We start from the raw sequence: 25,080 nt of genomic DNA, 5'->3' as shown, positions 1-25,080 counted from the left end.
GAGCTGGGCACAAACCCTACAACTCCTCAACTGTGATGAGGCGCTGCTGTTACAGTTCTCTGTATCATAGGAATACACCTATTTTATTACTGAAATACTCTGGTCAGGGCGACCCAACCATAATCTCTAAATATAACGGAACAAGCCCTGTGCCCATACTGTATCATAGCAAGTTGCGATGATTAGCTGTTATTGTTCCCTAATAGAAGATAAATGACAGAATTAATAATTCATTTCATCAGGTAAGGGAACTTTTCCAAAGACAAGGTGTCTAAAGGTCAGCAATTGGTGCAGCCAATTATTCACTTAATTACTGCCAATTGCTGTTTACACAAAATCAGTGTAACAGGCAGCAAACAGTGCTTTAGAAAAAAACACTAAACAGAGATTTTAGTTTGTTTGAATTCAGCTTTTTGATCTGAAAGCATCCGCACTTTGCCTCATTCCATCAAAACCAACAACCAGCATCTGCTACTGTAACATCCATCACTAGGACTGATCGTTCACTGGCTTGATATTAATATCAAACAATTCCTGCTACATGGCGTGCGTGATATGTTGACCCATTAAAAAAAGGGTTCAATTGTTATAGGTTTTTGATATTCACACCTGTGGAGCCACTTGAAGTGACCCCAAAGTGTTGATATCTGACTGGATCTATTTTATTTCCTCCTCCCACACAACTTGATTAAAATGCTCCCACTTAATCCCCGGCCTCCGGCCCCAGGGCTGCACTGGCTGCCACTAACACCCCTCTTGTCTTCTTGCTTTTCCCTCGTTATCGCAGACAGCTCGCTCGTCCCAAATGCCCTTCCTCATTTTGAGGTGCAAACAGCACCTGCCTTGATGAGCCCTCCGTGCTTCTCAATACAACTTTGAGTGAACGCCGGTGTAAGTGGGAAAAGTTTGTATGAGCACAGGGGACAAATCAAAAACACTTTAGGTGAGTAGATGTCAGTTGTTAGACGTAAGATTGTTAATAGATTGATGATTGTATGATATATTTGCAGGAATATGATTGAAAGGTGATTACATTTTTACCAAAGTCATAAAACTAATTAAAAGAAATGCAAATGTGCGCCATCCGTAACTTCCTCTCGTGTTAACGTGGGTGTCGTTCAGCGCGTGGAAATTCACATCACGTTTTAGCCCGTATTTATGCAGAAATGAGAAAATTTTGAAAGGGTTCACAGACTTTCAAGCACCGCTGTACCAGGCTGGTAGCAGAGGCAATCAAATTAGTGAATGTAACCAGAATGTTTTCTTTGGAAAATGGCAAGAATGAAAATGAAAAATGTGCAGAAGCTTATGCATTTAGATGAGAATCCTTCACTACCGGAGGGCAGATTGCGTCTTACTCTGGGCCGCTGTCAACAGGTGGTCCTGCAGCATCCGTCCCTGGCCTGCAGTTCCTCTATTACCTCACGGACGCAGCCAGACCTCCAGCTGGTTTACATACGCTTTTAATGAGTTTAATAAGAAAAGAAATAGTTGCTCCTCACCTTCGTTTCACAGCCATGCGACACCGATGCTGAATGGAAAATCTGATTTTAAACTTGAACCAACACAAGCGTGTATCATTCATAGACCTCCCCGTGTCTTCTGTAGGTGGGATGAGACAACTAATTCCAACACGTGGTTGAACGCCTGCAACTCTTGACTTTGAATTTGGAGATATTTCAGGGTTGCTTTTTCAAACATTCGTTCATAAAACAAGCTTCTGATTCTCTTATTTTCCCCCCACCCGCAGTCATTACTGATTCCCCTATAAACAAATGTCTCCTCTCTGGCAGATTTGTGACTGTGATCCAGGGGCGTAATCTGCAAACAGCTTTGTCAACATCACTAGCTGCCTATTCGCTGACTATTTATCGCCACGTTCCAGGAAGACGGAGCAAAGGCGACGTGGGAGCAGCCGCCGAGGTGAGAGGGAAGGACATGCAGACGCGTGACTGAGGAGAGAAGCCTGGAAGAAGAAAGCCGAGCGGGGCAGAGGAGGGAATCAGTCAGTCGTTTCTGAGGAGGGGAAGGAGGTATGAATATTCCAATTTTACCCTGCTCATTAGAGACGGCTGCCTCTTCCTTTGGGGGAAAGCGCTGCTTGTGTTTGTTTCCAGCCTTATTATTTGCATGATGTATTCCACAGTTTCATATTCAGTGATGGAGGAGCGATGACGTTCTGGCAGGCTGACAATGAGGCCTGAGGGGCACCGAGGCGAGCGCGCTCGGCTTTATTCAGTGCACAGATCAAAGGCCACGCTTCTTTACCCCAAATTAGTCACCGTTTCACAGTCGCTAGCGCTCCCTCTCAGCGTCTCCACCCGGCTCGGCCCCTTTCTGAGACGCTGGGCACCCTCGTCTAGGACTTATCCGTACTGCCAAGGAGCGGAGAAGCCGCTCGCTGCAGTTCACTGTGAACAGGCGAGCGAATGGGAGCGGGCCGTGACCCAGCGGCAGGGGAAGCACTCAGCAGAGTGTAATGGATGCCAGTAAGAGGTGCGGCGACGCGGCCTTTAAAAGAGGCAGGTCAGCGTAACGCTAACGCGCATGGCGTCGGCGCTTCCGGGAGCCATGCCCGTCTCCGCTGGATGCCTTTGATGGAGCGCCGCTTTAATTTGGGATAAATACAAACTACGCTGTCATTTGGCGCATTACATTATAGTGAAGCAGATTGCGTCTGATTGGGCTTCACACATGAGCGTGATGCCTTTCCAGCGGGACGTCCACCTCCCTCGCCCACCTGACTCGCCGCCCCCCCCCTTTGCCTGCAGTCACACTAGATGCAAGTGAGACACCCCCCGCGGTGCCGCAGCTATCTATAGAGGTTGGCAGATGCACTAACTGAGTCCTTCTGGAAAGGAGGCAGGTACAGGATGTAATTTTGTACATACACAAACGCGCATGAATCTGAGATGCATTCTCATTTCTAAGGCTCTGAGGCAGCTTACAGGCCACGGGCTATGAATAAGTGGAGGGTGAGAGGAGAATGATGGAACGGCTGAGAGTAGAGGGAGGCGAAGCTGAAGAACAAGATGGAGGAGAGAAAAAGAAACAGCAAAACATGAGAAAGGCATTGGAGGTCCAGTTAATTGACCAAACCATGACTTCCAACTTTAAAACTTATTTACTTTCGTTCCTTTGTGAAAACTTTAATACAAGGAGTGTAAAGCAACAACCAACACAACTTACTTCCCTGCGGGTGCTCGCGTGTGTTCTTGAGCCACGGCCATTTGAGGCAACCGTGTACATTAAGCGCATCTGACATGCAGCCGTCAGCCTGACTCTCCCTTATCTCCCACACACAGGCCAGCTGAACTGACCTGATCGCAGTCACTCATTCACGACCCCCACCCCCCCGTCACCTGCACTCTCGGGAATCACACCTGCGACTGTAGATGGCCTCACTAAACAGGCTATTAGGATGCGTTCAGGGACGACGGGAGCGGCTTGTAATGCCTGTATAATCGCTGGGACTGTGCTCAGATCCACAGATTGCCCCGGGTGAACTGCAGTGGAATCTAAAGTTCAAATAAGTAATATTTGTTGATCTAAAAAAGTTACCTACAGTAAGTAGGCCTGTACATTAGTTTAAACCTAATTGAAAAAGCAGTTATAGCTCAGTGAGAGGATGCATTAAGTAGGGATGACATGTTGAAGGCAGTGAAGTCTCAATCTAGGGGGGATCTGCAGAGTTTAACTGAGCAGGGCGGACAACATGCCTAAAGACTCCCGGAGAGTGATGTCCACGAGACCACAAAGCCCTCACAGTATCAAATCCAAAATTGAATTTTCTGCTCTGTCGCATGTTGCTTGTTGAGACGGAGACGGGCGGAGCGGAGAGAGCGGGGAGAGGGGAAGGAGGAGTGCTCTTTGAATCTCTTAACCTTTACGGCTTGTTGCAGTATCAAGCCCCGCGGACAAGATCGGACGCGGGCACGTTTGTCGAGGGATGACAAATTAGCTGTCCTTCCAGATGCCTGATTGCCTGACCTTTATCCACTAAGTGGTGGCGGTGAGAGGGGAGGGGTGTAAATGGGGACTATGTCAATGATAGGCCGGCACGGGAAGCGCACATTTGAACCCTGCGTGATGGAAACACAATCAGGACATGAGCATCTAATCGAAGCGCATTATACACTTGGTGCAGGCACGTATTCAAAACTCTTACAAAGGAAACAGCACGTATTCTATATTACGACACAACAGCCGCATGCAGCCACCCACATCCACCTACCCACCTACCCACACGCAGAGCAGCCGCCAGCTTTCATCTCCATCACGCTGAGGATGCCCACTCATCCACCGCACTGATGTCATCTGTCCGCGTGACGGCTATGACTGACACAAATGCAGTGCAGGTGCAGCTGTCCTCGACGCGACCTAAGCTCCCGCAACATCTGCTCTCAGCCACACACACACGACGAGGGCCATTAACAAAACCCACAACGTCTGCACGCACCCAATTGTTATTATGGTTATTATTATCTGGATATTTTCATTTATCATTCATTCGGTGTCAGTGTTGCGTTAAATCATTTTTTCAATTAGTTTTTGGATAAAAATCTAACATAGCAAAACAGTCAGATTTTATGTTCTATAATAAATAAAGTTTTATAATGAAGGAAACCCAAGGTTTTGTGTAAGACAGAATTTTGGGGTATTTATTCAAAACCAGCGTCTACTGACTGGGATGAGGGAGGTTATCTACAGTATTATAGCTTGTGAGAATCAGATGTGTTAACCATTAATATATTTATTCAGACGGAAAAAATGCATCTCTGTGTTTGTGCCTGAGATGGACAGCTGCAGCGGAGGTGTGTAGTGGAGAACATTAATAAAAAAATGTAATTATTTTACTGGTGTAAATAAAATGGGCACAGAGGAGTGTGTTGCTAAAATGTCATGCAGTTAAGTGTCAGCAAAACAAGACACTTTTAATAGAATTGGCCGCTGAGGTAAACAGCACCAAATATGGTTTTAGAATGCAGAATTATGAAAAGTTGACAATAAAACAAATGCAAAGTTCAATTCTGAAGTTACATGAGTTCATATTCGACATTTATCTGATTTATTTTAAGTTCAGTGCTTAATAAGATGAACGCTGATGATGAGGAGCAGTTTAATTTCCAGGGGTTTTTTATGTCTCATCTAATGTCAAGATGGATTGACTGTTTTTGTTGTTGTTTTTTTTAACCTTTTTGTTTTTATTTCATAAAATGCAGGTTTGACAACTTCTCTCAAATTACAAAGAAAAACGGTCAACAGCTGGAAAATAATGTTAATGGATGCAGGTTTGCAAAAAAATTAAAAAAAAACAGGAAACATCTGACAGAGTTTTATCACAGGGTTATTTATCTGTTAGCGGAACACATTAACCTGTCAAAGTCTCACGCTCAAGCACGAGCCAGAGCAGATTGCAGTTTAACCTTGACTTTTCTTTGTCATTTCCCCGCGTAAGCCGAGAGGTTTCGCCGCCTGCGCCCACACTGCATGTTAAACAGATCCATCCAGAGTAAACTTTACCCAAGTGCATCTTCTCCTACCTAATTGAGTTAGAGGATGCCATCTCCTCTGAGAGCAGGACATTAAACTTCCCTCCCAGGTAATGGCAGGGAAAGTAAATCACTTTTAATTAGAATAAACCTTAAGATTAGATCTGGCCTTTCCACCCTCCAGTCATTTGCATAGCTCCTCTCAATGCGACGGAGGCGCCCGCTGCCCTGATAAGTGGGATTTGGAGATGAGATGAGTGGAAGCGCTCGCTGGGTTTAGAGCCAAAATACATCAACAGGTGATGCGAGGAGGCCTCGGGGTGATGCCGTTTGTTTTTACCTAGGAGGTGGACTTTATTGGGTACGAATAAAGCCACGTAACTCATAAGTGATGCTGTTAAAGTTTGCATTCTGTGGATATTCTAAGCTGCAGGGTGGAAGTTAAGAATTTAAGTCATTATTGAATATTGTTTGTTTATGTTTTCACGCAATTCTTCTGCAATTTTGTTATTTAACCATATGATGGTTTTGCTGTTGACTATGTTCTTCCAATATGTCTTCTTCGTTATTAGGCATTATTCTAAAAGGTGAATGAAACAACTGTTATTTAGAAAAGTTGCTACTGTAGATTATTTAATGCACACTAAATATGACAAATTTAAGATGTTTGATCCAAAACTGAAGCAGTGATATAAAGATAAGTTGGAGTCAGCCAATATATAGCTTTTTTTTTTACTTGAACCATAAGCCTCCTACAGTTAAGAAAAACCACTTTAAACATTAATATGTATATTTCTTGGGTCTCACTCAGCTACACTGACTCTGTAAAGCTGCTCCCACAAAGGACTGCATTATAAACGCCTTCATCAGAAACTAAACAACCTCTCGATCACCCGCTCTGCTCATCTAGTGGCAGATGAAGGCACAAACAAACCCCGCCTCTTTCAATTTCCTAATTAAACGACAGGGTCAAGTCGCCGTATTTTTAGATTGTTTGATGTTTGCGCTTTTGACTTCCTGCATCTGATCGTGTGCACCCGAGCGAGGAAGAAGTATGGAGCATAAAGCCAGGAAGCAGGGACGGATTACGCGTCGTGTACGGATCCGAGCGGAACCCGGGCAGCGCTCGAACCCCGCTGAGGCAGATGTGAGGGGACACGTCCCAATCTCCTCTCATTCAGAGGTGACAGTCCATCTGTCACCACCTCCAGCGTCCGCAGGGGGATCAATGTCTGCTGAGGTGGGCAAACGAAAACCTATCTGCATCCCCATTAGCATTCCTCTTCGGTGGGGCCCGGCCCGTCTACTGCATCAGCCTCCCAGCGCAGCCGGCAGCGCAGGTGCCACATCGATAGATTGATAAGACAAGCCAGACGTGGCCCTGGAACGCCTGCCGCCGGACAAGTGATTTAACCCCCTCTGGGATCAACTTTCAAGATCTGGCACGGGCAGCTGGTAAGCACTTTTACGTATACATAAGCCGCACAGGGAAGCGCACGCATGCATGTGAGAGCCCACACCGGGAGGCAGATATGGACGTCTTACAAGGATGAATGGCCGGCCAGCGAAGGACGGCAGGACAGCACAATAAAAACCAGACGAGGCATTAATCCTCCTTGCTGGGGTTCGCTGATGTTTGCAGCATTATGGCAGCCCCACTAACATTTGTCACATGCCCGCTGTGTGTGGGAGGGGCTGGAATTAGAGGGCCGCCGTTAAGTGTGACACTAAATCACTGCGCGCGTGGCATGTTGTGTGTCATCGCCATCATGTAGCTGATACGAGGCAGGCGGTGAAGGAAATGCATGTGGACTTAAAGTCACATGCAAGATAAAATAAACTCTCTCATGTTCTAGTATTACTAGAACATATTATTATTATTATTATTATTATTATTATTATTATTATTATTATTATTATTATTATTATTATTATTATTATTAAGATGCTTGATTGATATTTTACCCCACTTTGTGACGTCACCTGAAACAGGGTCACGGGCTCCAAAAGAAGCACCACGCAATGTTTTATATGATTTTTCTGGGCCAAGTCTGTCAGGCCGGTTAATAAAAAAAACAAGTGAGCACTCCATTTTATGAGTAGCGATGACCTTTATAGACGCTCGGGCTACACTGAGGGGATTTCAAGTCACCAATTAGCGCTCTCATTTCGGCTTCGGCGCCATCTCGGGTCTGGGAGAAAGACGCCGCACATCCCGTCAACAACATCAGCATATAAAGCAAGGGGGGGGGGGGGTCGTGTACGAGTGCGACTCAAGTCAACAAAGTGAGTGATTTCCAGGCAGAGGTCACACTAAATAAATATTGCTCGAAAACCGTGGCGCAGATCTGTGAACACCCACAAACGCGCACATGCCCCAGTAAGCACACTAACAATGTGATCAAGGGCAGGCATAATAATGAATTGATTGTCTTCTCAGAGTGTCATAATGAATGTGAATCAGACTATGCAGTGTGCTCTTAACAATCAATACGCCTATGAATTGCTGCCACCAGCCATGTGAGTGATTATATTCAATTTAAGGCTAAAGGAGCTGGATCAATTCTAAATATCCTTTATGGTTTCATAAATGCAATCATCAACATTTAAATACATATTAAAAATTACGGACTCTTCAGCGTTTTTGTTTCTTTGTTTTTGTTCTTGTAATGAAGAGCCAGAGAGAAAAAAGCGGACTATTTTGAAATTAATTTCCAAAGAGTTGTCAATATTCCTGAAGTGTGGCACATGCGGCGCCTAGCTATGGCGCTGCATTAAGCTTTCATGAAAGTGAAAGTTAATTAGATATGATGACTGAACTCCCGGGATCGTAATTAGCTGAACTGCGTGACTGCTCTCCTGTAATTAAATGTCATTTTCCCTCAGTTCACTGAGCCTGAAAAAAGAAAAAGGGGAAGAGAAGGGGGAATGTGAAGAAGAAGAAGAAGTAGAAGAAGAACGCTTCTGCAGAAAACGTCAGTTACAACAAATTCACACGCGCCCTGTGGCCTCGATCCTGGACATTTCTGGCTTAAGCTCGTTGTCACTCGGTCACACTGAACTAATAAAACTGTGTCTTCTCCTCATGGACTCTGTGGTCTAGTTCCATAGGTCTTTCTGACATTTGGAAGCGACGCCTTGTGGACATTCGGAGGTCACGAACGAGTGTAAACTCGAGGTTAAAGTGTGAAGGTCAGGTTGCTCATGCGGGTAAGAACAAAATGTCACCCCCCCCCCCACGTCATGTGTGAATAACCCCGAGACGAGAGAGGCGCGAGGGGAAGTGGAGGCAGCCGGGACGAGCGAGGGCACGGCGGGTTTCCTGTCATGTGTTGGCGGAGAGGAGTCAAACCCGCAGCAGCCCAACTATTGACTGACACCAGAGGACGGGCTGTAAGGACAATCACGGCAACAGCAGCCACCGCAGCCTCTGCTGGAGAGCACGCCGCTTGTGTACAGGGTGCTGCAGAGAATATATTAGAGCGCATCCAGGCACACGGGCCGCCGCGATCCTCCCCTTTGCTGTTCAGACGCTCACATCTAAGGAAAGTGTCCACAGAGCTGAATAGAAATCAAAATATTTGCCTATATATATATTATATAATGATTTCATAAAGCCAAGTAGCGCCACTTCACACCTTCACTATATGTCATTTACTGCACTGGCTACTGGCTACACAACTCATCTTTGCTTTGGCGTTAACATTATTGAAGGATAGCGTTGGGCGTCATCGCGTACCAACGCTATAAACAACAAAAAAATTAGCTGTGTTCTATTCTGAATCAAGGCTTTACATTGGCCGACCTTAGTTGGTATTGGATTGCAGTCGGTGCAGTACTTCCAGGTATGAACCTTGTCCTTAGTCAGAGTCTGAGCTCTGCCTGTGTCTCTTGGTAGACGGTGGATGTCAGTGACAGGAACACCCACAGGCTACGTTCTCTACAATAATCACTCATTTTGCCGGCTCTATATAGAACGCTCTCCGATGAGATCTCATTGAACAAGTGTGCAGGGAACCTAATTACCTCTGCCCGATGGACAGAAAATGATCACTGCGAATGTAATAAGGCTTTAACGTGTTTGCTTGCGAAAACGACCTGGGACTCCCGTCGTGTTTTGAATTAGAAAAGCGACAGGTTAAGGCTCCACCTGCGTCTCCGACTGGGCGGCTAATGTGGAGTCACGCCATTCCTCATCTCTGCTTTGTTCTTAGCTGTAAATTCATATGCATGAATGAAAGGCCTGTTTTGACAGCCACCATGTCCTGAGGACCCCCAGGTCCACTGACATCCACTTGATGACGTCCTTGTCCAAACGGACGCGATAACAGGCTGCGCCACTAACTAAAGATGAAGTGTTTAGCCACTGTAAACTGTTTAGCAGCTTTTTGTGAGTCCCCACTCGTTCTGTGCATTGGCGTGAAGTAGAGCACAGTGGAACTAGGTGAGAGCCTTAATTACAACCTATCTGTTGTTCACAAATGTTAAATGACATCGCCTACGCACGGGGGATTTGCATAAACTGATGCATCACTGTGTTTTTATTTCATCCGCCTCACAGCTCACAGATCAAGATATTTGCTAATCCAAACCAAGTTTCAATTGAAGCTAACTTAACAAAGAGGATGTACTGCACAGCTCCTACCGCTCATCACGATGACCAGAAATAAGATGCTCATATTTTTATTGTTTTCATAAAAAACCTACCCCCCAAAAAGGATATGTAGAATAGCCATTGAAGTATACAGCAAGTATTAAGGATCCATAACCTGAATACTATTCCAGGGAGAGTTTTTAATGAAGGCTTTAAACTGGGTGATTTTATGACTGCAGCGGTCTATGTAATATAATCACATTCAAATCACTAAAAGCCTCCTAAATTCACCGTATGCTCACTCACTTCCTTCCTATCGCTGACGTGAAGTGGATGACAAACTGCCGTGTCCCCTTTGAGTGAATCATTTCGCCCTTGTCCTGCAAACTGTGGCGTTTTGCAAAAGCTCCCCTCAGCGCCAGCTTTTTGTGCAGCACCCGTCCTCCAGCTATACTGTAGCCTTACGCTACGTCCCGCCTGCCTATCTGGCTGCCTGAGAGCACTTAAGGTGTCTACTGCTAATTCCACCTGAGCCCTTAATTACCTCATTAATTTAGGCTGACAGGATAGGTTAAAACCCCTCTGTGATCCCCAGGCTCCGTACACGGACATTAGCCACTGAATGGGAGGCCACAACCTGCTCCCCTTTTTTGAGACCCTTAAGTGTTTAACAAGGTTTATATCTAATCCACAACTTTATCTTTATGGATCATGGCCTGTTGTTTTTAAGCTGCTTAATTGATAATTGGCTTACAGTTAAACTAACATCATCTTAACACTTGGCAATAATGGAAAGTCTTTTTTGAAGATGGGTTTTAGGGACATTATACCTAAAGAAGCTAAGCCAGCGTAGCCCCCTTCATCAGTTGAGGTATTTCCAGTGCGGCTTTAGCTAAGTGATCTCGCATTTAGACTATTCTTTAAAGGTGAAGGACGGAGAGCCAGAAAAATGGAAAGGCTTCAACGAGGACGTCTTTACACAGAGGACTAATATGGAGATGACTAAGGGAAGGGTTGTACTGCTCTATGTGGGTGGGATGGAGAAGAAAACCTCGCCATCGCAAGGGAAAGGTATCAATAGCAAAGGAGATCAGGAATACGCGGGTAGAGACTGACTAGGTTCAGAGGGAGGGAGAACAGGACACAATCACAGCTGATCAGATAGAAAAGAGTAAAGGTAGATACACATGTGGACTTACTGATGTGTCTATGTGTCAGAGTAAAATCCTAAACATCTACCCAAAAGCTGAAATTTTGTCCTCAGACAAATCTTCTTACTCTATTACTATCAATGCCACAATAACTGGAACAAGCATGACCCTAAAAAACTTTATTTCAGAAACACTCTGGACACGAAACACCTGGAGGCGACAGGAAATGCAATAAACGGAAAAGGATGATAAGAAATATGAAAACTTTTCCCACATGAACTTAGCTAAACTAGGCCAAAACTAACGCCAGGCAATAAATCACGCCAATTTTCTATGAGTAACTTGATAATAGTCGGGGCTACAGTATACAAGCAGCGACCAAGCCCTGCTTGTCCTTCCCACACCTGCAGGCTCAGCCTCCCATCCTTTAGCAAACACCGAATAAACTCCACTGGCAGTTTACAGCTCCATTAAATCAACCGGCACAGTGGCGGAGTGTGGAGGGGTGAGGTATTACATTTGTGTTATTGGTCAAATACCGTCGGCCTGTGAAGGAAAGAAGGTGATATCCTGCATCGTCCAGGCAAATGGGGGGGTGAGGGGGGGGGGCAGGGATTGGGGCTTGGAATGTCACAGCTATGTCCTTTCTGATAAGTGAGTTTTCGCTTGCCTTGGGCCCCCTCCCCGCTGTAATAAGCGTCGACACCTATTTGTGACATACGGCTATATCTCTGATTGCCTGGGGTGCGATAGCATCCCGACGGCCGGGTCGAGCCGGCGACGGGGGGGGGGGGTTCGGCGCGAGTGAGTGATGGAGAAATAGAGGGGTTTGTGGCTCAAATGCGCCTGGTCACCGCGATATTATTTCTGTGGGAGATATGGGGGCTCGGTGGGGGGGGGGATTTATTCGCGCCGACCCACCGCGCCGTCCCCAGGTGTTCGCAACACAGATGTGAGGTGCCTTCCCTGCAGCACGTTCGTGTCCAATCCTGGGGTTCCTTCACAGGTGGCCGTGCCCATTATACCCCTAGTGGGATGTGACCAGGAGGGAAAACTACTGCTGCATCCACCTCACTCGGATTGTTGCTGGATGGGAGATGAGTGGAGCTATTTTTGGCTGGTTTCAGACAATAAGCCTTAGTTGCCCTTGGCTAATATGAACACACAAAGAGTTTTAGAGACATAAAAGAAAGCGTTGCCCATAGAAATATCTCACAAGTAAAGGAGTAGTGATTGATTTCAATCCTTCAAGGTCACTCTCAGGGTTAAGTCGGAAATCGGATACAGAAGAGCAAAGCAATGTAATAGTGCGTGTTCATTGATTTAAGCGGTGACATATTGTAATATAATCTGGGTTCTTCCTTCAGAAGCATCGGGTTGAAAAAACACTAAAAAGATTTCAGATCCCATGCATCATGTCATGCTGACAGAATCTAGATGTGAGCTGCTCTCACTTGTCTCAAGTGTGAGATGAGGATTTGATCCTTAGCACCACACGGTCCTTTTTTTCCCACAAAGCCTGACACAGTACGAACGAGCCCGTGAAAAATAGCATTTTTAAAGGCCGCCTTTAAATCTTGAGGATCGACTCTCCCACTCTTGTGCAGCCGAGCGGCGAACGCGCGCCGGGCGGGAGTGCGACACCGTGGTTTCACAGATCAGCGGCCTCTCCCCTGTCGCGTCGCCGGCCACGATAAAATGCTCCTCGGCGCGTTCGCTCATGGAGCCAGATGTGCAAAGAAGGTCGGCGTGGTCAGATAAAAGCAGGTGATACTGAACAACAGGGAGTTACAAATGTGGAGATGTTACATGGAAGATAATGGTAAAAATAAATAAAAGGAATGAAGGTCTTTCACCCTCCTTTAGCAGTTTACCGACCTTCCAATACAAGTCGGGACCTAATTGAAGCCTTTATTCATTGCTGGGTGCAGACTTCTCTGCTCACGTATTCACATAGCGCTCAGGTGCATGATTTCATTGCAATTTTCCCCGTTTTTAATGAGCTGATGTAATCTGCAATCTCTCACACGTCCTCTGTCAAACATGGAGGCGTCCCCAGGGCGCAAGATACTTGTTGGGAATAAGCGATCCAGTGTACTGTTAGTGGATCGTTTCAGCCAACATTAATCAGTACAAGGTTTGTGTTTCTATAAAACCTTTAAGAGCTTTCTTCCTGGGGAATCTGGAGCCACGAAGCGACAGGAACACAATTCATGTAATAACTTTCTGTCATTCCTTTCCATTACCTTCAACCTCTGATAAAGCTCTAAAACTTTGGGGTAATAACCTTTGCAGCTAATGGTCTAAGACTGAGTAATGCGAAGTGGTCGGGCTCAGGAGCCGATGCTGCCTCGCGACCTGTAATGAAATGCATCTCCAGGCTAATGTGTGAAGGATCGCTACGATTAAACGGGAATCTTTTTTATTTGCTTTAAGGAGCAGCGGAAAATTGTACAGGACAAGAGCTTGAACCCGTCGGGGCACAGGTGGAGTCCGAGGTGTCAGACGCCAACAACTATTTGCGGCTCCTGTAGCAGCGCTGACCTTTATTCTACGTGCTGCGTGCTTATTGTGTCGTTAAGATCCACCACAGTATCAGAAGTCCTCGCTGCGTCTTTCTGCCAGCCAAAGGGATCTGAGTGCCGTCTTTGAAGTTTTAAATCAACATCTTCATTCAGGTTAAGCTACTTTGAAGTCATCATTAATAGCGGGTTGATGACCATTTGCAGAGCAGTAAAAAAAAAAGAAAGAAACCCCGTGGCAGCTTAAAAACTGACACGCTCCTGATCAAGATTCATCAAATGAATCTCAATTAGGCAACATCTCTGCTGACACCAGAGAGCTTTTCCGTCTAATGAAGTAGCTCATATTATTACACCGCTGGTGAATCGCCGGACTAAACTCCAGACGGGGAGGTGGGGTGGGGCGAAAGGACAGACAAAGAGAAAAAAGAAATCATCTCCTGTGTCTCCTCATCATTTTCATTTCATCACCTTTCTTCCGCATTGCCCTGCAGATCACAGAGAATATTCACCTAATCAGATTTATAATTTATCCCATTTAAATTCAGTCGACTTTCTCAAACTCTAAGATGGTGGGCGGAGAGAGTGAGGGAGAGAGAGAAGCAATTTATAGTCTACAGAAGAAAGACACCTAGTGTGGGTGACCTCTATTTCAATGAATAAAGATTGGCTCTTCATATGTTCTATTATTGTACCATCTCTAATGAGCATAAATTATTAACCGTTAGCGTCTCAAACTCAAAAATCACCGAGCCGCCGCCTAGTAGTCGAGAGCTGAGGAGCTGCCAGGCATTTTACCACTGGCGAACTTATTTACTCAGTTATTATAATTACACACGCAGCCGGCTGGATACAATTAGGACTAAATTAACAGTTTGAGTGATTGTGTGTCAAACAAGAAGGAGAACCTGAATGAGCAGCAGGGTTTGTTTCCCCTTAGCACTTGAGAAGAAGCATGCTTTTACATCTACACTGTCATAAATTACAATTGAGAGGAAAGTTAGATCATTTCCATGTCAATAAGAGTTCAGTTTCAATTACATCCCATTGAAAACCAATATAACATTTTCTTATTACTGAAGTTAAACGTGACTGCATAGACATTTATATGATTAGCTTAATCATTTGAATCACACTACACTTGTTTAATTCGATTGTAGGTTGGGAACTGTACTGTAGTTCTAGGTAAATATGATTAAACCAAAAGAGTGTGATTATGCTTGCTTACAGTGGGAAGTGTTCATGACATTGCATTGTGGGTAAAATGTGTCTGTAGATGCTTGGTAGTAATTATAATCACACAATATATCCGTCTTTGCATCACAAGGTGACTCACACGTTCATATATACTGCACATAAAGTCATATTTACACATATCAACGTGTTATTGTTGTGTCAAGACAACCGTGATTTCTGCTATAAACGCACTGGTGGGAGCCGCATCTATCGGTTGAGTGCCATTGTATAGTTCTGCAGCGTGTCAGCAAGAACATGCCACAGAATTACTCCCTGTGTACCAAGACAGTTATGACGCCCTGAGGCTGTAAACCCATCTTTTATGCTCAGGGGGACGCACGCTAGCATTTCGTTCAGGCCCACAGCGTGTCAGTGTCATGCTACTTTATGCCTGTATCCTCATAAACACACACGCACAATATTAAAATGATCACAGACAGATCCGCTGGCCACTGGGTCCATAGCAGGTAACTACCACCATCAAAGCAACCTGTCACCTGTCTGACCCATCCGTCCTCAACCTTCACCTGACAGCAATAATACATTACTACCACAAACATTCACTGGTACCGACAGACTACTATACTCAGAGCTGCACGGCTTGACAGAAATCTGTTTTCCCAGTTCTAAATAGGATTAGCAAAATGTTGTCCCACTGAGTGTGGAGAGGGGAGCAGGCGTGTGGAAAGTGTTCTTCAAAAAGAGGAATCTTTTGAGTGACACAAATCACGCTGAGAGGCGCAGCTCCTCCATTGTTGGCCGCTGTGCCAAGCCCACGCGCAGACATAGATTCATACGTAAATGCACACACGCTTGTGGGTGTACGTGCACAATCACGCTCAAACAGCTAAGTATGAAGCTGAAGTAGAACACACACACACACACACAATTGGGCTCCCTCACAATGAAAAGGGTGTGAAATTAGTCCAGGGTGTGCTGCACTGTGGGGAGGCTTTAACACATGCTTGGACACCAGTGAGCAGTCACACGCTCCGTACTGTGAGCTGGTCAAAACAGCTCTGGAGGCGGCTTGAAAACAATGGGCATCACTGACTGCGGCCTTCAGCTGAGAGTGAGGTCGGAAACAGAAATTACCAATGTATATGTTGTCACCACCTAAATATGTGTCAGTTAAGCGATGAGGCTGCTTTTTATCAGTTATGGGATTGTTGATCGTCAGTTGGCCATTGGTGCCTAGATGTTAACTTTTAAATGGCTTGAAGGAATCATAGAGCAGAGGTCCATTCACCTTTTGCACAAATAGAAGACATTTACAGTGCATTCATGAATCTGTGTCTGACTGTAGACATTAACAATACTAAAACATCTACGTCCTCCAGTGACTCTTCAGCACCATGGACAGCGTCCAATGACCATTAACTGTGTCTGTCTTGAGTGCTCTCGCAGTTGCTGAGCTGCCTGCTTGTTGTTCCAAATTGTCTGAAGGACAGTGTGACATCAATGGGGGTGATGTTCCAAATTGTGTTTTTTTACCACCGTCAATAATTTTAATCTCTCCCTGACGGTTAGTTGTTAGCCTGTCTAATTATTCATAGAGTGCTGAGGAAACAGGCCACACCTAGCACTTATTAGCTGTTAAAGTGGTTAAAGTGTCAGACCACTTGAATAAAAGCTAAAAGACTAGACATCGCTCACACCTCGAGTCTTTAAATTGCCATTTTTACCTGGTGTTGTGTGGAGGCCAAATGCCAAAATCACACTCACCAATCCATTACTTTTAGACCAACCGCCATTTTTCATTGCATACGTTCATTTAAATTAATTATTTAATTATTTATGTATTATTTAGGAGTCTGGGAGCTCAAAGTCTGCACAGGCAGATTACTTTGATGCATAACCCCATTAACCTTTGTTATAATGTGATCAGCAGCATACAACTAATTGTGCACAGTGTCCATGTGAATCTCATGTAGTTGTTGTTTTGTTCCACTTTGGCTAATTTGTAAAATGCCACAATGAAGCAATGACAGCCATGATCGCCTCCACCCAGATACTTTCATTAAAATCCAATCACCGAAGACCCAGATATTGCAGGCGACATTTGAATGTACGGACCAGGTGTCGATCCGGAGTCTTTAATCTCATTTCACGTCTTGGCTTATTGCACAATTTTTAGGATTAATAACTCCTAAATGTCCTTGAGAAACGTTTGTAGTATTTACCTTCAGAATTTGCTGGAAAGCAAAGCGTCAGTATCAAATACATAAATGTATACGGGTTAGTCGCCGCGTGACGATATTGCAAACGCCTCACATCAAAACCAATAGTCAGCGCAGAGCTTTGACGTTTAGACCTTTGTTGTCTGAAGGTTACCTACTCATCACTGAGTGTGGCTGTCTGTCCTATTATTCATAAAACAGTGTGTGGATACTGAACAACTACAAAAAGGCAGATTCAAAACATAGGTTTTAAGATTTAGTCTAACATTTTGACAGATATAATGTGACGCTGCAGTAGAGGCTCCAGGAAACACTCCAACAAATGAAAAATAAACTGATAATAGTGTTGAGTAACTAAAAGCAACAAAATAATTATCTTCAAGGTTCGATCTTGTGAAAAAAGTTGGGTTGGATTAGGGCAATGTTGCACAGACGCCCACCGGCTCAGCGCTGAGTTGCTATGCTACCAAGACATAATTACACACTCATCTCCACCAGCCGCCATGACTTGAGTTAAAGATTTGATGTATGTGAATTTGTATTATTCATTAGCCAGCATTAAAACGGGCTGTAGGTGAATGTGAGGTCGGCACCCTGAGCCAATCAGGGTAGGTGGTCATGAATCATGCAAATTGGATGTAAGTAAAAAGAAAAGCACTGAAATCCAAAGACCAGTCACTCAGGTCTGCAGAGGGACCTAAAATCTAGAGAGATTTCTTTTTTTAACTTTAAACTAAAATATTGCCATTAAAGTTTTCTAGATTACTAATAAAGGGTAAAGTTTCATATATATTCAAATTTGCTATAGGTTGAGATTTTAATACTTCATCTTTTCCATTCAAAGTCAAACTAATAGTTGTTGTTTGAAGTCTCATTTATGCTTTGACATTACAAAATAGTTCCAGTAGTAACTTTTTAAATTGCACTTGCATTAGAGAGAATTATGAGTGCTTGCACTTGCATATCCTCTAATAGTCTCCCTGCTGTTCCAGGAGCTCAACATGTCTGAGTCTATTAAAGCCCAGACTTCGAAGGGTCTGCCTGACTGTGGAGGGCAGGTAGATTTTAAACCTCTCTATAACCCTGTCAATGAATCATCTTCACTTCGCTGTGTGTGTATGTGTGAAGGCCGATTCCCATGAGCCGAGCGCGTGTGTGCATGTCTCACCTCCGGTGATGGTGTGGGATTGCGGAAAAAGAAAGCGGTCGCGGGAGGTTAATCTGAGGTCGGCACAGTTCATCAGATTCCTGACGTGATGTGTGGCAGCGGCAGGCGCAGATGAGGCGGAGCTGACTACAGACCTGCAGCATCCGACGCCGCTGCAAAGCACACGGAGGAGAAGGTAAACAGAGACGTGAGACACTGTGGACGGTGGGAGGCATCATTAGCGCTGCACCGCTTACTTAAAAAGCACAGACAACACACCTGCTCTCTCCTGTATCTCACAGATGCAAAGGCAATGCTGACGATGCACATTTTAGACACTACACAGACTATAAACTATATATATGTCCTACTTATCTTAAACATGCTTGCACCTCAGTTCATTCATCTCATTGGCTCACTTGGTGTTCAGTCTGAGGAATCAGTGTCGCTGCTAAAACATTAAAAACAACATTAGTTAGTCTTTATTAAGACATATAAAAGTCTATGATGTTAGGTTACATGATTATATACTGTGTCTATGTTGACTGTGCACAGCTGCTGGGATGTTAGGAGGCCGTTTGTCTTGTTTGCCGCATACGTACAAGTTAATAATTACGGCCGTATTAATGGTCTGCTTTAAACAGAAATCCTCAGCGTTAACAGCATTAACCTGAAGGTTAGAGAAAAAAGCTGTGGAACGTGGCTCAGCTTTGTGTGGCACTTTGTAGGGGAGGCATGTGTGTTGACAGCGACGACGGAAAATGCAAAAAGGCGACTCAGATTAAGAATGCTAAGCTTCCAGAGGTACAGCCTCTTCTGCCACCATATGAAAGGACCCAGAATGAGACCTGGCACATGCTCGCTTGGATTAGAGGGAGAAATGACTTCCATCAAAAAAGTGATTACAGCCCCTCTTAGCCAATGAGCAAGAATGAATGAATGAATAATTATAGCAAGAAGCCGGAAGGAATGAGAGAGAAGCAGGCGACTGAAAGGCCGAGGAAGCGGTGGGTCTGCAGGTATTTAAAGCTGCGATGCTGGTGAACGTAACAGGATTCATGTAGTTCGAGGTGGTTTCAAATATTGGAATTGCACACACATGTATACTCACCCAAAATGGTCTTTGAAGCACCTGAAATGAGAGAAGAGGAAGACTCAATAAGTAGGCTGAACTAATACACTCCCGTTTACAGCGAGATCGATGGAGCGTTCAGGTGAATCCGTAAACAGCTGCGCGATGACTAGACTGACCGGCTCTTACATTAAATTACTGTAACTGTTCTTCATTTTTAATGTTTTGTTTTCTTTACGGGTGAATCTGCACCAAAACCTTAGAAAGCTATGGATTTTATTCTGAGCAGAATCAACAGCTCCTCGCACAGACTGACACATTTATTTATATAATGACTTACAGGTGATGTAACAGAACTTGTGAATATTTTTCATCTCTGGACATGCTGGATTATATCAATTTCACCGAATCCACCAGAAAATTGGTTTATTTTAAGGTGTGGTTGCAGATGATGCAGTAAACGCCTTCATTTAAAGCCTGTAAACACTGTTTCTGCTGAACTCTGCCCTCCGCTCTTGTTTCTGTGAGCACTGAGGGACAGTGTGACATCAATGGGGTTACAAGCCGCAGCAAATCACAACTGACAAGTCCTCACTGCTCTATTATGCCCAGACTCCAGCATATATTAGAAAAAGGGCCTCAAACATTGTTATCTGTTGCGATTCTTTGTTTTCTTATCAGCTGACAAGCTGCACTGGCGAATCCAGCCTTTGTCAAACGTGCTGTTGATTTAAGACAGAAATTCTCTCATGTAGCTAGTGACGTGACGCACTGTGACACTGCCGCAGTGACAGAGCATCTCTGGGGAGGAGGCTCCAGGCAGAATTTCACTCTCCATGGGCGCCAGGCTGCAGGAAGTCAACGACGTCTGGAGGCCCTAAATACCATATTTCTGCAAAACTAATCAAGAAAAGACAAACTCATACAAATCAGGTATAAACTCCTTTCACCCTTTTGCTTTCACGTTGTAAATTCATCTGATTTATCTGACATGTCTGAGGGTCTCCTCTCTACAGCAACATTGTGCAAAACCCTTTTTTTCTTTTTTTATAGTTTCTCCATTCGCTGACGTGAACTCAGAGCCAGATTTAGTGAGCCTTCTGAATGGAATCTGTCACACATCCTGAGTGTGGAGTCGTGTGTGCGTTAGTTATCAAACAGGTGCAGCGGCTTGGAAAAGCCCGTCCTGTCAACCGCGGTGCATTCAGCGTGTTTAGGACCTGGACGGTTGCTGGGGATGTGGGTTGCGTTTGTGGTTATAGTGCTGAAGTCATTACTGTCGTATCTGCATTTGAACTGTTAAGCTGGAACCCGTCAGTGTGGCTTGTTTTAGATACTGAATGCAGTTCTATAATTGATACACACCTGAAAACAATCTCTACATCCAAATAAAACTATGACACCTGTGAAATCCTCTCTGTGAGGAGCACCGCCGCCGACAGACGACACCATCAGGTGATGCTGCAGTCGAGCCGCCAAGCGCTGGCAAACACGCCTTCACTTCTTCTCATCCAACTCTAACAAGAATTCCTCCTCCCTCCTCTATTTAAACCTCTTCCACACAACCAATGCTCCTTCCTCGCATTCATCCCCTCCTACAGATATCCCACCTGTTTTTTCCCTTTTTAGAGCAATCTCACACTCTCTCGCCCTCCCCCTCTCCTCTGTTTCTCTCTCCCCCGGTTTGCTACACTGTTTTGCCGCGGCTCCTACCTTTCCCCCTGTAGGCCTGCGTGTCTGCTGTAATGAATTGTATCTAATTGCCAACTGAGACCCGCAGCCTTAAATATAATTCTCAGGACACTTAACCCGGGTCACAACGAACGATAAGCACGCCTTAATAAATGGGCCCGAGCTCAGAGCTGAGGAGAAACTATTCCTCTCATCTGGACCGGCCGGAGCAGGTAGTCATACAACACACACACAGATGATCAAGACAATGATTATTATTTTAAATCGCAATATCCATCTAAATATTTCGGCAGCAGCAATATTTCAGCGCTTCCTACTGGAGCTTTATCATGAATGTGGAGGAAAAAATAGAACCATGTGGGAACTTCTTTCGTGCGTCTTTCTGCCGACGTGACGTGAATGCAGCATAACTGCTTTAGAGACTTGAGTCCTGTATGAACAGTAAAAGCAGCAAAGGACACATGAAGCTGGAATAGTACACATTTCCTTTCTGTATATCAAACAAGCTTCTCCCCTATGCAGCTCTGGGGATGTTGGGCCTGTGTCTGTTGCCAGCAAACTGACTGTAGTGGTTACGACGCTCATGCATAATTGAAAGCGCAGACGCCCAGAGGAGCCGAGGAGCACGGAGAGGAGGCACAGGTACCAACCTCGGACTCTGGTTTCACCTCAGTCTGGCAGATGGTGCAGCATTTAGACATAAGAGGAGGATTTTAAATGTATAAGCCACAATATGAAGCTGAAGTAGTTGAGTGTTGATGTTCTCACGTCTCGGTTTACCCCGAATGCCCCACGCCTCCATCACACACTTCACACTTTACAGTACCTCAACCACATTTGCCACTGTGTGAGCCTGAGAAAAAGGCCACAGACATGACCTGCGATGTGGCACAAAGCTCTTCCCTTTAAAATAACCCACAGAAGGCATCAATAGGAAGCTTCTCCTCATTGCTCCTGAACTATGTTGCGGCCTTCAATGCCTTTACAGACTAACACCGGAAGGCCCAACTCTCCAACCCTGGAGAAAAGCAGGGCCGCTTAATAGCTCATCCATTTCTTGTGCACAAAGCACTTTAGCAAAAGCGCAGACGAGTCTGGTTTATGATGGAGAGTTCAAAACCTCACCCCAGGTAAATATCCCAAAGAACAACACAGCATAGCTCCACTAGACTCTGCCTGAATCAGCCTTGGCAGAGGACTCTCACGGCTGGCACAAACAGATGCATTACCATGAGATGCCAAATGCTGAGGGCACAGACGCACGAAAGTTTTTTATCTGAATGATATTTACATATATTATTTTTATGGAACCTATAAAGTGATCAAAACCAGCAGTACATGGATTTAACTGTGCAGTTAAAGCTTCATATAGATTTTTCTCAGCCAATCAATATGGTAACTGTATATTTCTAATTTTTCTAATAGGACATCAAAGATTTATCATCTTCCATTTTCCCCATCCTATGTGTCTCTTAAGGTCTGATGCTCATCAAACTTCAAAATCATAGTGTGTAAAAGTAACGTACTTACATCTGTACAAACAAAACCATTTGTTCTCGTTTCAGTCTTCGACCAAATGGCTCTTCCCCAGATAAACACCATTATCACAGCTTTATTCTCTTATTCCCACCCTGAGGAAACAATCTGGGGCAAGAAAATACAGTCTGATGTGATATGCCCGGCGCAGATGCGTTTACAGTGTGTTATTAATCACAGGAAGATCATTTGCTCCTCGGAGTCGCCCAGGAGCTTAATTTCATTTGTTCCCATCGATTTAACGGCCATTTCAGAAACAGTGGGTGGTGTGGGGCGTGCGGGCTCAATACAAGCTATTGATCAGAAGCTAAATGACCTTGTGTACACAGGGACGTGCAAACCAACAAGGAGCTGCAGAAGGAATCGCATCGCTCAAAGGTCTCGGAGCGTTTGACACGGCAGCGCTGAGAGGAAACGGTCCCGTCCACTGGCGGCCACTCCATAGGAACACATGGACCAGAGGAGCACATTGCGTGCACACCCGCCCACACAGGCTTCAACTCCTCCATCCCGGGCGCAATTAATCTTGCTGTTCGCACTCGCGCTCCCCGCACCAGGAGCATTGTCGCGACAACCGATTCCGCGGCGGTGGTGGAGCTCATTTTCACGCTCTCGCTCGTACTTGGCGCGAGGAGTCAATTACCAACACCTTGCGACCTTTGGCCCCGCCTGCACGTGAACCGCGGCGCCCGCGCTGCCACATGGCGCCAAACCAGAGCCTAGGGGAGGCCACGCTCTCCTGGTGCGCGCACAAACATTGTTTACACAAATTACATGCTATAGGAGATGATTAACTACCCAGCGGAACCCAGGCTCCACTTTGGCAGCGGTCCCACGGCACAATTTATGAGGTTTCTGTGCATTTGTGTGCGTCTGGGAGAAGAGGCTAATAGAATAATGAGACTGCAATACTGTGAAGCCACCAAGCAGTAATTAGTGGCAGTAAATGAACTGCTCTTTTGTTTGAGGCTGTTTGATTACTTTGATGCAAGCAGAGGGTGCGATTTCATTCACATTTCTAATCCTAATCGCGTTAGAGTGCGCCCCAGCCCCCTCCTCCACAAATCCACTTTCTTGCTCACAGGTAACGGCAGGTTCCTGTGCCTGTGTGCGCGCGTTAGTGAGGTGAATGATGGATATATCTCGTTGCCTGACTTACCTTATCAGCAGCAGGGCCAGTATGGGTTTCATCAGGAGCTTGATGGAGCTGGAGATACAGGTGAGCCAGGCAGCTTTTGAGGAAGGGGACACACACACAAAACAAGATTGGCTTGTCTTCACGGCGAAATGGATGGCGTTGCTGAAGAGGAGATAGTCAAAGAAGAAAAGGGGGAATGGCTTTTAGGGCGCAGCCCACTTGATAAAGCCTCCAATGTGATTAAAAACGGTAAGGGGAAAAGGAAAACACGGAGCTTAATGGAATTCACACTGATGGAAAACTGTCAAGAACTTTTTTTGTGGCACTGGTAAATAAAACGTGTTAAGATAGCGCTTGAGTAAAGAGTTTTAGACATCTCAAACTAAATGACTTAATAATTATATAAACATATTTTAGGAAAGTCCCTTTTTTTAAATATCAACATCAGATTAAAATATGACAATACAGCTGCCTTCTTAACATCACGTTAGTCTTGACTACCGGACGTCTCTCTGGTGGTTCTGACTCAATCTTTGTCCATTTCTCCCTCTCTGTTCTCCTCTGCCAACCAAAATTAATACGATCCATATCAGTAAAGTCATTTACTGGGAAGACATTTCTAGTGGAGAGTCGTGTGCCAGAAGAGGAAAACGCGTGGTGCTAATGGGAGCAGGGGCCAAAACCATTTATAGGCGAAGAAGATTTTAAAAGCCACCACCACTTTTTAAAGCTGTGACGGTTTTCTCTGCAGGTAGGAAAAAGGGTAATCGTAATAAGGGGTAAAGTAGTTTCCCCATCGGTATTTGTATTGCTGCCCCCTGTTGACATCAGCAAAGTACAGCTCACAGTCACCCGGGTGTTAAAAGCCAGTCCAGACATTTGTGGACACGCTGTCGGTTCTTGCGGCGCAGCGTCCAGGATTTCCGCCTGTATACAAAGAGGCTTTTATGTCCTTGTTTCACATGATGAAGCTCTTCACCACTCCTAAAATTACTGCTCTCGTGCTTTTACAGCACATTCCACAAAAAGGTACCATCCGGCGTGTCGTGACCCCGCAAGCCAGCATGTAAACAGTGGAAGGGAAAGGTGACGGCGCCGCTCGGCGGGGCGTCCGGTGCTTCTCTGAAGCGTGTCCTAAAACGGCGCCTCTGATGCAGACAAATGGTGGCCTATCAAAGAGACGGCTCAGGACTTGGAAACCAGGTAGGCGACGGCCACCCGCTCCATTTGTGTGCCAACCACTTCAAAAGCGAGAGCACTGCAGAGCGAGAGAACGAAAGGATGAGACGCTGGAGGGGTGTCGAGGAGCAAACGAGGAGG

The 25,080-nt window shown here is 45.2% G+C and overlaps 1 long non-coding RNA gene across 2 annotated transcripts in view; it reads right to left on the bottom strand.

The window, feature by feature from the left end:
• LOC114861969 (uncharacterized) overlaps positions 1 to 25,080 on the bottom strand; it is a 74,543-nt gene that overhangs the window by 27,837 nt on the left and 21,626 nt on the right. Inside the window, exons 4-7 of one of the 2 annotated variants that reach the window (XR_008695586.1) lie at positions 23,782 to 23,854; positions 19,434 to 19,454; positions 18,715 to 18,773; positions 18,344 to 18,495 (exon numbers count right to left, since the gene is read on the bottom strand). This is a non-coding gene — a long non-coding RNA (uncharacterized LOC114861969). The remainder of the gene's footprint in view (positions 1 to 18,343; positions 18,496 to 18,714; positions 18,774 to 19,433; positions 19,455 to 23,781; positions 23,855 to 25,080) is intronic. The other variant, XR_008695587.1, reaches the window with a different exon arrangement.

This window comes from Betta splendens, chromosome 9, assembly GCF_900634795.4.
Source record: "Betta splendens chromosome 9, fBetSpl5.4, whole genome shotgun sequence".
Lineage (NCBI taxonomy): Eukaryota > Metazoa > Chordata > Actinopteri > Anabantiformes > Osphronemidae > Betta > Betta splendens.
Note: the sequence above shows the minus strand (reverse complement) of the source record. Positions and strands in the feature narration are given on the sequence as shown.